The sequence below is a fragment of the Cuculus canorus genome, chromosome 5 (genome assembly GCF_017976375.1).
Source record: "Cuculus canorus isolate bCucCan1 chromosome 5, bCucCan1.pri, whole genome shotgun sequence".
NCBI classification, from domain to species: domain Eukaryota; kingdom Metazoa; phylum Chordata; class Aves; order Cuculiformes; family Cuculidae; genus Cuculus; species Cuculus canorus.
The window spans coordinates 57,061,065-57,074,516 of NC_071405.1; the positions used below are offsets into that span (position 1 = coordinate 57,061,065).

At 41.3% G+C, this 13,452-nt stretch overlaps 1 protein-coding gene and 1 long non-coding RNA gene across 16 annotated transcripts in view; one reads left to right on the plus strand and one right to left on the minus strand.

The window, feature by feature from the left end:
- The window catches only part of RAD51B (RAD51 paralog B), a 440,935-nt gene that overhangs the window by 107,666 nt on the left and 319,817 nt on the right, over window positions 1-13,452 (minus strand). The window lies entirely within an intron of this gene.
- On the plus strand, window positions 513-10,130 carry LOC128852388 (uncharacterized). Its single transcript, XR_008450210.1, has 4 exons — window positions 513-770; window positions 2,577-2,707; window positions 3,409-3,557; window positions 4,308-10,130. It is a non-coding gene; the product is annotated as an uncharacterized LOC128852388 (long non-coding RNA).

A 13,452-nucleotide genomic window follows, 5' to 3' on the forward strand; every position in this document is an offset into this window, starting at 1 on the left:
AGAGCTTTATAGCACACTCAGTTACAGCCCATTCAGCACAACAACATACCATGATCAAAACACTGGGTGAATGGCATGGTCTCTTTCGACCGTCACTAAAGGTCTGTACAAGGTAATATGCAAAATCAGAGCTTAACATAAAAAGTAGGAACGGGAAAGCACTGCCAGACTTCAAAGAAATGCTAACTTTCCTAGCTTGGTAAAACTTATTCATCACTACAAAACCATTGATTTGTAGCTTGATTCAACAGCAGAGAAGGATGCCTAAAAAAGTCCTCGTAGATTGTAAGAATTTTATAGGTTCTTTATAAAAAATAAGTATTTTTTTAAACATACCAGACTCATATCTAACATGCAGAGCTATGAATGTCAAATGAGTTTTGCTTTCTTCCTCTTCTCACTTTCAAATTCTGGTCTCCTGGACAACCACATAGGAGCAGAAGAAATGTCCAGTACTTCAGGACATTTTTGCAATTACTAAACCTGGTTTAAATGATTATGAGAGCAGGCATTATCACGTGTAATAATCAGCTACAGGGAAAAGCTTTGGCCTAAATGATCAATATTCTTTCAAATAGAACGATGAAGATTGCTGCCTCAAAATGCTATCACTGTACAGACCTGTTTTAACTTTGCCCTCCACAGAACGGACTGGAGTATCTGAGATAAAGGAACATGATACAGGGGAGCTGTACACTGAGATCTCGTTCTTCCGTTGTCTGCAAGCAACAGACAGCAGTGGGAATGCTATGCTATGCAGCTCCTGATTGGTAAGTCAAACTGAATTATATAGATGGAATTGAAAACACACAAGGGTCCCCCTAACCCAGCATGCACTCTTCTTGCAGTACCACACTAATGTCTTTAAAGAAAGCAGCGGCCTTTCCACATGCCACTGTGGGCCAAAACAAGCTGCCTGTCCCAATGTGAGTGACCAGACCCAAGCACTTTGCCTCTGCTCTGGACCCCTGTAACAAGCGCAAGCTACAGGGGGACGGGGCAGCACACGGGATGCTGCACTCAAAATGCGTGTCCGCTCCTTCTGGCACAGAGAGCACCACTGTTCATTTTTAAAAATCCCTTGCTCTTAGCAAGATTTGTTTTTCTAACTGGTTCCCAGAAACCTCTCGGGGGTTCCAAGCCCAGAAAAGTAATTACTGCATTACTTTGGCCACAGACACAATATCAACCTTGTTAGACTTGGCCTGCAGAGACAGCCAAACACCTGCTGCTGCAGCATTTATTTGATAAGCTTCATGATTCGCTAACATAAACCTGATCCTGCTGACCTGCAGGAGGATGAAAAGGAGCCGGGAAGCAGGGGGGGGCAGAAAGGGTGGAGCAGGTAGGCGATCTCACAGCCCTCCAACCCAGCGAGGTCCCATTTCTCTTTGCTTTCTTGTTCCCTGGTGAGAGCTTCAGAGAATTGGTTTTCCCCCTGCAGTTATGCAGGCAGATGTGGAAGGGGCTAGGATTCCCATGCCTTATGACGGATTAACTGACAAGTGCAGGATCAATACAGGAATTGTTCTAGCTCTGACTGCATCTGTAGCCTTCCAAAGCAGACAGAATAGCTGCACACACTCTCGTTGGCATGGTGGTGTGTGCACTGAAAGGCTGGCTTAATACCAAAGTCCATTAGTTAACAGCAGGGGGTGAAGGAAGGGCTGCAAATCAGTCAAATCAATAGATGAAAGGTTGGGGAGAAAAGCAGATGTAGAAAAAGAAACTTGATTTTTATTCTTCAAATGATGCAGTTTTCTTGTCTAATAGAAAAAAAAAAAAAAAGAAGAAAGTGGGGGTAGGGGGAAATAAATAAGTTTTTGTCCCAAACAGGACCATCCCTTCCAGTGGATACTGCCAAGTAATATTTGAGGAACAAGCAGAAGTGCCAGGGGACTTAGCAGGAAGGAGAAAACAATCTTCACAGCTATGGAGCTTGATAGCAGGACAGAAACTTATTCTTCTGATAAGCAAGTCTTCTCAGCCTCACCCTCTTCTAGACAGAGGGAATCAAAAGTGGACAGTCTAGAAAACCAAGAAAGGACATTTCCATCTATCTACTAGTTGTCACCTACATGGAAAGGGTTTGACCTCAGGACAGTATGTTTTTTAGTACATCTCTCTCTCTGTATATGTTGATAGTGCATCTTAGAACACAGTGTGATTCACTCACTTGGGAGATGGTGAGAAGCAGATTAATCACTTTGGATGACATCAGAGCCAGACAAACTTTTATACAAAACTTGAAAAAGCTAAGGACTAAACCTCTGAACATGCATGAAATTGCCTAAATGAGCTCCTTCTATCTTATTTCACCTTCTTCTGCTGGCTTAGAAATTCAGGAATTTTATTTCCTGATGGAGAAAAACCTGCAAAAAATCAAATATTATGCCACAAGACATTTCTGGATAGATCCAACCAAAATCAAAGTAAAAACCTCAAAAGAAAACTTCTGTTGTTGAACCTCAAGCCCAGTTTCACAGGTATGTGAAATTCAGATAACAAATGCTAAACGTCTGAAGTTTTGGACTAGTACCAGCATTTTACTTTTGTATTCACCCTTCACTGTACAGAACTCACGGCATCAAAGAGAAACGTTAAGCACACTCAGAAAACCAGCATGACTGGATTCTCAGAGCTCTACTAATCCAGCCAACTCTCCTTCAATTTTGCCTTTACTGACTAGCCTTCTTCTCTCCAAATGGTAAGAGACAAGGTTTTTATAACTAGTAATTAAGGAAGGGAAACAAATAACCTGATATTATTAAGAGACTGCTTTGGAGGCTAGTGCCCTTCACCAGCTTTGTTGCCCTTCTCTGGACGTCCTGCAGCATCTTGATCATAGAATCATAGAATCACAGAATCACCAGGTTGAAAGGGACCCACTGGGTCATCAAGTCCAACCATTCCTAACACTCCCTAAACCATACCCCTCAGCACCTCGTCCACCTGTCCCCTTAAACACCTCCAGGGAAGGTGACTCAAGCACCTCCCTGGGCAGCCTCTGCCAGTGCCCAATGACTCTTTCCGTGAAAAATATTTTCTGATGTCCTTCTTGTAGCGAGGGGCCCAAAACTGAACATGGGGTATATGAGGTGTGGCCTCACCAGCACCAAATCCACAAGTACATGGGAAGAATCACTACTGCTTGGAAGCCTATTCCAAGATCAGAAAAACAAAAGATCCACAAAGTCAGTGCTGTCCAGCATGAAAACCTTGAGACAGTATGTCCAACTCCTGGAAAATGCACCAGGCTGAATCATCTTAGGTTCCTTGAAAATCGCTGATGACTGAAGCAAAAAACTTCATTCTTCCTCTACCATTTTGTTTCAGGCTCTACGTCAATATTCACCAACAGGCTAAAAGCAAACCAAAATAACTCCAAATGTATTGTTTACCCACCAGGCAGCGGTGATAAGGAAGAATTCATGTCCCGTTCCCCACCTGATAGAAAGACCAGCAGCAAAACTCCCAGGCTAAGGACACTTTTACTGCTTGGAGCCTTCTGAATAATAAAGCCATCTCATTTCAGAAAGTATTAAGAAGCATCAGAGGTAAAGTATTGCAATGACTATAAAGATCCTCCTAATGGTATTTCTGAAATATATTACAGGATGCTCTTCTATATTATTCTACCTTTTATTTTTAAACCTAGTTTCAGACTGTGAGTATAAGTACACTTTGTACAGCACTTCTACCCATACTTTCCTTAGGGCACAGTACAGGCAGAAGCTCCCTGGTGGCTCTATGTTTCATGGTAATATGACGGTAGACTATCATAGTAGAAGGAATAGTTTTAAAGAAAATTGAACAAGCTTCAGAGCAGCCAGGGTGAACTACCGCTGGTTACCATCTGAGAAGTGGCATCCAAGGAGCTTGATCTGACAGATCAGCAGAGCACCCCAAGATCACACTAAGTCTGGAGGACAGCAAGGCAAATCAGAAACAACGACAGACTCACAGCTCACTCAGAGCACCCCCAAGAGAGAAGCCACATGCTGACAACAAACACTGCAGCCAAAAGGAACCAAAATTGTACAACAGCTTCTTAAAATAAATCCTCTCAACAGTCCCTGCTTCCTGTTCTGTTAACAGCCACCAGACCAGAGGAGTGGAACTTACTCTGAGTCACGTAAATGCACGTGTGCTCAAGAACACTAAGCTCTCGGTGCACATGGTGGCCAGCTAAAGGACTACCACGAGAAGAACATGAAAGCAGGATGTCTCTGTCTGTTTTCTTCCTCTCTGCAGAGAACTTTATGTAGTTGAAAATGGAAAAATTGTGAGCTTTCTTCTTTCTACAGGTAAAATGTGAGCAAGCGTTGCAGGCCTTTAGGCTGGTACAGGTACTCAGAAGTAACACAGCACCCTGGGAAACTTCACGATCAAGACCTTACTACTACACCATTTTGTATGACAGGGAAGGATCAAACTGGACAGGGTCTGGGTAGAATATCAAGATCAAACTTTTTTCATGGTAGAACTTTTCTCTCCTTCTCAAAAGCGTATTTGTAGTTTTATGGTTGTAAAGGCAACTTTCACATTGTGAACTGAGATAAAGCAATATAGTAAGTTGCCCAAGCCTGCAAGCACACTGAAACAGGTTTCTCGAAAATAACTTCCACATCATAGCTTGATGCCTTGAAATGACTGTCTGAGCCCCAGCCTTCTCCCCAAAGATTTTTTTTTAACATATCTTGTTTCTTCAAGTTTGAATCAATGGAAGAAAAAGACTATGACTTTTTGTTATGTCTTGAGTTAAAACCTATTAAAACTGGTAGATCTAGAACTACATTTCCTTTCAAGCTAAATAAGGCTACAGTCAAATACCTCTTTGTTTAGTAATTGCTAAAAACAAAAGACTGCAAAAAAACATAGGCTGTGCAGGGTCTGGACCTCACAAGACAAAGGGAATCATGGGAACCCATGCCCCAAATGTGAAGATCACAGCAATGAGTAATGCAGTTCTGCTACTAAAAGTTTTGGGGGTGACTGTGGGTATCTTTGTTGATATAAGAAGCAGATCCTAACACGCACGGCTTACTGTAAGCCAATATTAAGTACATAACTTTACTACATCAAATTACTGTAATTATTTCTTTGTTATTTTGCTAGCTGTCACTCAAAGCATATGGAATAGGAAAGGCATAAAACTTTCTATTTCTTAGAGGGGGCAAAGAACATCAAGAATAGGATTCTTCTTAAAGAAAGCCTCCCAAAGCCATCCAAAATGAGCTTCCTCTCTCAGAATACCGACAGGTTACTTTGAGCCTTAAAATAAATCTTGGAAACCCATTAAGCAGGTGAAAAGGACTTCAGTTTCATTCTTTAACCACACCTTATCCTTGACCAAGTCCTTCATGGCTAATCAGTTCCAGTTATTTCTGAACAAAGTTTTAACCACTCCTGTTTTAACCACATATGCTGGGGAGAGGGGAAGAAGTGATCTGTCTGAGCATTAGACAAGTAAATAGACTTACTGACAGAATAAAAGCAAAATAACAAAACAAAGTAACTGAAAAAGACAGAAGACCATTTAGCTTATAATATAATTTGAGGAAGGCCTAGAAGAAAGTGGGACACCTAACAATATCCAAACGCCTCTGGGTCACATTATTTCAGCTGTATCGTGCCCTAAGTTTTGGCAAGAAGAAATATGGGAAGGAAATGCCAAGATGTCCAGTACTTCTCCTTCATATTTAAATGGTCTTTATCCCAGCACCAGTATATCAAATCAAACTTGATTTACCCTTAAAAATACAGTCTAATTCCCAAAAGTTCTGCAGCATCTCTGGCCTGCTTTCAGGTCACTGTGGCACACAGGACGTGGACTGGATGCTGAGGGTGACGCACAGCATGTGTTCAGGAGAAGGAAGGACTACCTGAAAATCCCATGGAAAAACCATGTCATGTTCAACCTAGTCTCCAGACAACAGGTTAAAAATGTGAGAAATTACTTAAGTCAAAAAAAGTATAAAAGAAATGTGTGTATTTAAACTTTTGCCTAAACTGACTCACAAAGTGAGAAAGCCATGAAAACGCAAAATTCACTTTGGAAAACTATGCCCAGATAAGGTTATACAAGGCTTTCTGAATAACTGTGCAATACCTGGATTATGTCTGTGCGTATGCACATACAGCCTTTAACACTGTAGAGATGCTGCATCCTACACATAATGCTGAACCTTTCAGTACGTCTGTAAATTAGAAAAGAAGATGGAAAACAGGACACAGAGAAATTCTTTGGTCCACTATTACACAAAACTGGCAAGAATTAGCAGCTGAAGCCACATAGCTTCAGATCTCAATCCTAAAACTATATTTCCTTTGATATTACTCATTCCTAGGGCACATTTAAAAGAGCAGTGAACAACTGATGCAGATTGTTATGGCTTATTAGCCAGTCAGCAACAGATATGAGCCCTGCATATACTCATTTACTGTAACAAATACTTGCACATGGGATGGAAGCACTAGGAAACCATACCCCCACAGATACTGGCTCAGTCACCCTTTCCTTTCCAGGCCTGGTTCCATCTCAGTCCTTCCATTAATCCCCCATCTGCCTTTTAGTTTTGCTTAGGTTACAAGTTATCACCACTAAGTACATGTAAACTGTAACCAAAGACAGTCTGTGCCTAATATAATCACTCAAATAATTTCCAGCTAACGATTTACTGTTTGCTTCACTTCCCCACCCACTGTCTGGCTTTTTTAGGGCAAAGACACTATTTCTTGCATGTTGCTAGAGGATTACACACACCAGTCAACCTAAGAATGCAATAAAAAAAAGATTTAATGACAAAGGGGATGAATAGAACATACGAGCATTTTCCCTTCAGCAGAAAACAGTATGTTGCTGCTTTGGTGGCAAAGGCTTCTATGCCCAGAAGAGGCTAAGAACTGCCTTCTCAGAGTGCCACGCCAGTAGAAGTACTTTTGGCTCAACATGCCCTTGTGTCTGCTGACCTGATTCTTCAATGAGACAATTCACTGTCTGTTCCTGGGGAGAGAATGAATGGAGAAGTCATATCAGTTATCCAAGAGTCTTCAGGATACACTCTGACAGATGATGAAAGGATGCTAATATGTAACTGAAATACCCTCTACCGAAATACATTAAACCTCAGCTGATTACACACAGGTCTGAGCTATCTCAGACCTTCAGAACAGGAATTGAGTTGTTTATCAGTGAAAGCCAAACTTCTGAAAAGCTGGCTGCCCACTACAGAGCCTTTGTGTTGGGTAAATTAGCTTCAGGAAGAGAATCAAAATTAATTAAAACCACATGGAGATCCTCTCCCTTTACCCCCTTTCCACTTTCCTTTTGCTATATGAATCCCCTCACTGGGAGACAGAGGCCAGTTCAGTCAAGTGTTTTTGTTTCCTAAAGTCTCAGTCTTGGGGTATGTCCATTAATAAGCTGCAGCTGATTTTAATCTAGATGAACTCAAGACTTCTCTCTTCTCTAGTTTAAAAAAGATTACAAATTGTGTGTTATACAAATAGAGGCAAAACCGAAAAAAAGAACCAGAATGAGTAAAAAAAATCTGCTCTCCATTAGCTGACCTGCTGAACAAGCTTATGATTCAAATAAAGTTGAGAAATGAGAGTTATGGGGGGGGAAAACACACAACTAAAAGCTCTAGTGATACTGCAGCCAGACACACTGGAAAGAGGAGATGCAGTGATGTCTCATAGCTGCCACCACCACTGTAACAACTCAGAAGAGATATTAATGAGATTCCAGAAGTGGCAAACCAGATGCCACAAGACTGTTCTGGTAGTTTGCAGCAGTTCTTCCCAGTTAAAATCACTTTGATCAGAAACTATGACCTCTTTGTACCTCATGGCTCCCTGGTAGCTAAGGTAGAATAAAGTGGTCTCAGATTGGCCCTTTGTAGATACTTCTGAGTATAAAAAACGCAATGGTACCCACATGGACTGATTCACGTAGCACTTCTAAAAAGGGGTGCTGAACCTAGAGAGAGTTGAGTCAAATGAGTGTTGATGTATAATACTTAGGGAGTATAAAGGAAATAAGAAGGTGTATGGGTGTGTTGTCCTGTAAACAGTGTTGGGCTCCTCAGGGCAAGGGAAAGAAGAAACAAAGCCCATGCCAACATAATGCACAATTATTTCTCCTTTTGTCCAGAAAATCTACTCTAGATTAGCTCTAACAAGTAAGGAAATAAAAAGGTAAACCAATCTGCTGTAAAAGGTTAATGGGAGAATTATTTTTGGTTTGATACAACAGCTCAGGCTTTAACACAACAGTCTTCTCACCATATTCAAGGATGACAGAAGAAAATCACTTCTCTGTAGTGCTGTTTCTCATGCCCGCAGTTGTAGATGACTGCAAACAAGGCTGTCAGTACTGCTATCTGCCAGCACTAATATGATTATGGTCAAAACACTTCTGTCTTATTGGTATCAAACCACTGCATGTAGACATCTTTGTTTCTTCTCCTGTCACACAGAGGGAAGGAGAGTCGAATACCATTATTCTCCACAATCACAGAAAGGGCAGGCTCTTCATCGGCATTATCTCTTCATCTGAAATACCTCAGTTTACTCCTGTTAACTTCTTAGTACAGTGTGTTTTTAATGTACTTCACCCTAAACTACTTCTAAGTGCTCTTAGTCTCAGATCTCCAAAACATTAGTTTTCTTTATTAATTTCCATTTGTGCTGATATTTTAAAATAACACATTTAAATACTTACAGAATGCCATCATATGATACTGCCGAGGATCTAAAAATTGGGAGTGCTAATCTTAAATTATTTGAATTTTGTGTGGGAAGGATCTTTTGTTCTTTCTATGTCAGCTTGAATTCTTTTGCCGTTTTATGTCACTTTGGAACTCCACACAGACAGAGGGCACTGGATGGCTCAAGACTACAGGAATCCACGATTTTTAAAACCATTGCAATAAGCTACAAATGTGGCACTCATTTTTCTTGATGCTCAACCTTAGCACTGATGTATTAAAAGTTTCACTTTAGAGGAATCTCATGAGCAGCTCATACAGAACTGCTGTATTTAAAAATGACCACTGCTGTTGAGCAGCAAAGCCACACATGAAGGCACTATGAACAGCAAGCGTGTAGAGCAGAACTACTCACGGCACCCTGCAGTCACAGAGACAGCACCAAGATCGCAGCCATTTGGAAGGAAAGCTCTTTATAGAGTTATCTGTAACAGATTTTTGTTCTTTAACTCTAGCTGAAAAATAGAGGTAAAAAGCTGCTTTAAATCCACAAGAAAAAAATGTTTTTAATAACCTATGAGCAAGACTTTCAGTGAGCTGTACTTGCAAACAAAAGACCCCAAGAAACTGGAGTCTTTATGGCACTGTGATCTCAAAAAATCTCAAAATAGCATTTGATTTCACAAAGAATCTACTTCAGAAGTCCAGAATTTTTTTTTTCTCTGTTTGCTAATGCTGTCAGTTTGGAAATTGCACACATCCATTTTATACAAACAGAGTATACACCTGTGCAAAGTAAACCCACAGCTTTGCCATAAGAAGGAAATACAATAGACTAGTAAAAGTGCTAGTAAACAGTAACAAACAATAGATAAACAGAGGAACAGACAGACAGACATGAGTAAGAGGAATTATACAATCCTACTCGCTTCACCTGAATACAACCCCTTGCAATAAGCCTCAATTGCAATGATAAACGTACTTGGATTAAACCCAGCAATTTTTCATTCCCTGCTAATGGGGCAAATGTAACTTGGAAGGGGTCTGCATGCAATCACTGGAGGTTTAATTTGTATAACTTTTCTGGTGTTTGACTATACTTGATTGCATGTGGATGGCTGTGGGACGGGCAGACAGCTGAGTGAAAAACTATGACAAAAGGAATCTCGTCCCATTTCCTGCCTGTGCTTCATTCACTAATGAGCACTGCTCTGGGTCATTCTCAAGATTTCTTCATCTGTTGTCTCATCTGCAAAAGGGGCAACCCAGCAGTGGAGCTGTTGTCAGCTTGTCTTGGGAGTTTTTTCTGCTGCCTCTCACCCCTGCAGCTGTGTGGGATTGTAAGTGCTGGCTGAAAACACCACCATATTTCGTGCTTCTTTTTGGGTGACTTGAAGGCCAGTCTGAGGCCAGATGTGTTTGCTGGTGTAATCTGTTTCCCATTTTTTGTAATAAACACGCATCTCAACAACTAATAATAAAGTGGAATTGGGATTTATCTGTTGTCTTCTTCAGTGTGATTTGTGTTGGAAAAAGAATGTTAATATAGTGAGGTCTTGTCTCTCCTTTCTTCCTGGAGTGCTTGAAACATTCAGTGAACGTACCCCTACAAGTAAACAGCTATGCTGGTTAATCTGATGCCATTAGACTCCTGCTGTAGCAACCACTATTCTTCTCACTAGCTTGTGGAAACAAAGCCATTTTGCTGCTTTAAGAAATGCTGTTTCGCAGCAACAATGCCTTGTTTATTCTTGTCTCTTTCGTCAGATCAGTTCACTTAAAATAATTTTCCTCCCAGTAATCATTTTTTCTAGGATTCTTTTATAAAAGGCTTCTATCAGTCTGCAGGCAGGTTTCACAGCCAGCTCCCACAGCAAACTATTCTGTTACCAAGTCCAGTCTCATGATTAGAAACTCCATTAGAGGAGCCATAGTGAAAACTGCCTCTTTCTCCCTCTGCCCACAGCAGATCCCTGTGAGGTCCAGTAAGCCTCTATCCAGGGAAAAGGAGTAAATGACACCCAATTTCATTATATCAAAGAGATGCCTTCTGATTTGTATTGTAAAATGATATTAAAATAGCTTTACCTTTCCAAGCACACGGAAAGATGGGACAGTGGGAGGAAGAATGCTGCAAGGACCCCATCCACTAATGGCCACAAGACGTGCTGTCACAGCACAACACGCAGCTGTGCTCCCCACGATTCTCCCTCTCTTCTTTCCAGTTAGGCCATGGCCATATCCACCCCCAACTCCTCATAAATTTTATAGTGTGACCCTCATTCTCAATTAAAACTTCTGCTCAAGTCTATCACAAATATTCCACCAATAAGAAGCAGTTCCATTAGGCATGGATTTAATACCAGCCTTCCAGTCCTCTGGGATCTGTTACATAGTCTTTTAGGTCCTTGGAAAGTTGAACTAATTAGGGAAGGAAGGGAGGAAGGGAGGAAGGGAGGAAGGGAGGAAGGGAAGAAGGGAGGGAGGAAGGGAGGGAGGAAGGGAGGAAGGAAGGGAGGGAGGGAGGAAGGAAGGAAGGGAGGGAGGGAGGAAGGGAGGAAGGAAGGGAGGAAGGGAGGAAGGGAGGGAGGAAGGAAGGGAGGGAGGAAGGAAGGAAGGGAGGGAGGAAGGAAGGGAGGGAGGAAGGGAGAGAGGGAGGAAGGGAGGGAGGGAGGAAGGGAGGGAGGAAGGAAGGAAGGAAGGAAGGAAGGAAGGAAGGAAGGAAGGAAGGAAGGAAGGAAGGAAGGCAGGCATAAACCAGTTTCTTTACAGAAAGTCATAGGGTTGTCATTTCCCCAAGAATTAAGTTTCATCCTAAAGGAGGCTTTGCCAAACCATCTAGCCCTGGGAGGGAAAGGAAACTCCCTCCCCAGTGCCTGGCAGCTCTAATTACAGATGCATCAAACCAGCACCTACCTTTACTCAATATTATTGTTCCCTGACAGTACCCAGAAGCTCATCTATTGTCTTCAATTACACTAATGTATGTTAGCCTTGCTAGTTCTGTTCAGCAAATGAGCCACCAAAAACCTAGTAAATTCTACTTCTGCGCCTTTTCATTTTTAGTTTAACACCCAAGTACAAAAACTGTAACTGCATATATAAACTTCCACAACTTGCACAACTCGCACAATTTTAGCTGGTACAGAAGACAGTTTCATAGAATCATAAAATGGTTTGGGTTGGAAAGAACCTTAAAGATCACCCAGTTCCAACCCCCCCTGCCATGGGCAGAGACACCTCCTACTAGCCTAGGCTGCTCAAGGCCCCCAGTTTATTCCATTAAGACCACTCATGATGATAGGTTAGCAGGAAAGAACTCTTTTTAGCTTTCAGGAAACAAATAATATCTAGGGTTAGCAATTAAGAAAACAAAACAAACCCAAAACACTTGTATTTGTAAACAGAATATACAAGCTGTGGCTTGACTAAGATGGGCTAAACATAATCTTGGATTTTTTTCTTCAAAGAAACATCACACTTTAAAATGTTAGAAAGATAAAAAAAACCTAAGCATGGGCAGAGTCCTTCCCTCAGTTGCTCCATCTGGGTTTTCAGCATTCAACTGTGCTTTCACGTCTACTATGGGAAGTAAAGATCAATTTGTTTCCAGAAGGCTACTTTGATGGGTGGTCTGAGTTCATTCTATTTCTTAAGTTTATTTTCCAGGATGTTCAGAATTTTCTTTCCATTTTCTGAGCTGAACTTCGTGGTTTTACAGAACCACAATATCAATAAGGTAATATAGGTTATTTGTTTTGTTTCTCTCTGTATCCAGCATGGTTCTACACACAAGCTGATCACCTCCAGAACCACTCTGACCATACAAGAAGCATATCTAATTTGGGCTTGACCCTAGTTCTCCTGTCTTAGTCAGTTTCGTGTATAGTTGACGTACTATGACCCCCTGAAGAATATTCCTTACACTTGACCCTCTCAGTAGTTTCATGGTATTCACCCCATTCTCTTTATTCTTCTCAAATGCTTTCACTCTGCCAAATCAACATGCCCCTGGAAACCCTACATTAAAAAAAAGAAAGCTATTTTCTCAAATTAAAGTTCTTGCTCTGTCCACACTGAGGTTGGTAGGGCCTTCATAAAACCTACAATTCTACGAAGCCACTGGATTACAAAAAGTTTGCAAGCAGCCTCTGACACTTTCGTCTTAAAGGCTGAAAAAGGCAAATCCTTTACCAGCAGAGCAGAGATGTGGGCACAATTAGATTCCAGAATTATGGAAAGACTCTTATAAGTGTGTGGAAGTATCATTTTGTACATCATGCACCAAAGTATCCTGTGAAATGACAAATCAATGCAGGGGTGCACCTTGAGTGGGAAGATAAAGCCATTAAGAGCAACATATGTGGGCTCTTTCTTTTGGTGTCCAGAAATTTCAGAGCATCATAAACAAGGAATGAACTCTTTATAGAATCAAATAGGCACCCACTTTTTCAAACACCCCAACACCACAGTATTGGCTCTAATGGGGTATAAGTCTGTTTTCTCTACTGTCTCTTGATACATAGAGATGGTACACGGACTAGGCAAAGCCAGACTAAGATTAACACACACGCAGGCTAAGCAGAATTTCATGATTGCAAGGAACGTCTTTAAATCATAACCTGAGTTTAGCTGATGACACAATCATTGCCTGAGTCATCCGAAAATCCAAAACAATGTCTTTGAGCATGGTAAACTTTGTTATTAATCTGACAATGTGTCAGCCTCATGACTTGAG